This window comes from Tupaia chinensis, unplaced genomic scaffold (genome assembly GCF_000334495.1).
Source record: "Tupaia chinensis unplaced genomic scaffold, TupChi_1.0 Scaffold143271_1, whole genome shotgun sequence".
NCBI lineage: Eukaryota > Metazoa > Chordata > Mammalia > Scandentia > Tupaiidae > Tupaia > Tupaia belangeri.
This window is the reverse complement of record NW_006203116.1, coordinates 98,464-100,318: the sequence shown is the minus strand read 5'-3', so window position 1 is coordinate 100,318 and position 1,855 is coordinate 98,464. Positions and strand designations below refer to the sequence as shown.

The following is a 1,855-nucleotide window of genomic DNA, read 5'->3' as shown; positions in this document are numbered from 1 at the left end:
TTTCTTCTTTTTTTTTTTTTTTTTTTTTTTTTTTTTTTTGGAGAGGTTTTTGCTATAGGGTGCATGCACTCACCAGACAGACAAAGAAAGAGAGATAGAAAGCGAGAAATCATCCCCCAGGGAGGATGGTTACGCTGCAATCCCTTCTCCTCCATTCTCTTCTCAGGATCTTGGGCACACACACACACGCACCAAGGTGTGAGTTTAAGCTCCGGGTCTGGGAATCTAACCGCGGTCAGCTACATAGGAGTTCAGCAACATAGTCATTATGCTAACTGCTGGTCCCTAAAAATTGTTTTTCTAAAGCATCTCCTTTGGTGTGGCCAATGCAGAATGGAATGTTCACCTAGTTTCTCGGTTTCTTTCCTTTTTTTAATTATTATTTTTATTTAACTTTATTTTATTTTATTTATTTATTTTTAATTTGACCAGAGAGGGACAGAGTGAGAGAGAAAGGGAGAGGGAAAGTGAGAAAACAAGCCACTAGGTCCAGACTCTAACCTGGTCAGTCATGTGGGAGTCCAGCACCCTTAGCCACCATGCCACCTGCCAGGCCAGCCTGGTTTCTATTCTGGGGCTCCAATGGACATGTGTTGACTCCTTGAGCATTATCAATAATCTCATAAATCATTTGAGATTTGATGGAGCTGAGCTTCTCCATGGCTGCTTCCCCTCTGTTTTTGTAATTCACTTCATGACCATGCCCATGATATGGCTGCTGGAACTTGGAGGCATGCTATATAAGGAGCTGTTTCCACCCTGCACCTTGTATTCCAAAACTGAAGAGCATTCTCTGCAGGCAAATCCCAGCAAGTCATCACAGACGGTTACCATGGTGACCCAGCAGAGCCAATGTTCTCCTGGGAAAAAAATCACACCAAACTTAGAAATATCCACTGGCTTGGAAAGTAAGTTCAAGGACATTTCGCACACCAGTGCTGCTCCCTTGACAGCATGTACAAAGTCAAACTCCATGCCATGCAGGTGTCATTTGTACAAGAATACTCATAGGATGCTCCAGGCCGAAGCATCAGGTGCTTGGATCTGGAATCTGTGTGCTACTCCCAAGTTTAAGGGGGACCACATTCACAGTCTCGAACTTGTTGGCTTCCTTCATGGCCTTAGCTGACCAAGCTCCCATCACCATACAGAAAATAAATGAAAGCAATAGATGGTTCTTGGAAAAGATAAACAAGATGACACACCACTAGCTAGACTAATTGAGAAGAAAAGAGAAAGGAACCAGAGAAATCAAATTCACAATGAGTCAGACAACATTACAACAGACATAATAGAAATACAAAACATCATTAGAGGATACTATCAGTGACTATACACCAACAAACAAGAAAACCTGAATGAGATGGTCAAATTTCTGCACACCAGCAATCTTCCAAGATCGACTCAGAAGGACATAGAAAGCCTCAACAGACCTGTAACCAGCAATGAGATTGAATCAGTAATAAATAACCTCCCAAAAAGGAAAAGTTCAGGTCGCAATGGCTTCACTGTTGAATTCAACAAAACTTTCAAAGAAGAGATAACCCCCATTCTAAGCAAACTGTTTCTAGAGATCAAAAAGGAAGAAACCCCTTCCAAATTAATTCTGTGAAGCCTCCATCACCCTCATTCCCAAAATAGTTAAAGATATAACAGAAAGGGAAAACTACAGACGTATATCTCTGATGAATATACATGAAAAATTCTTAACAAGATACTTGCTACCCATATTCAACAGTATACAAAAAAGATTATTTATCACGACCAGGTAGGCTTTATTCCAGGGATGCAAGTGTGGTTCAACAAACACAAAACCATAACTGTAATACACCATATTAACAGAAAGAATGATAAA

General features: G+C 40.6%; 1 pseudogene; it reads right to left on the bottom strand.

Moving 5' to 3' along the window:
* Positions 1-1,141, bottom strand: part of LOC102502216 (phosphoserine aminotransferase pseudogene) — a 1,836-nt pseudogene extending 695 nt beyond the window's left edge.
* Positions 1,142-1,855: the final 714 nt, after the last annotated feature.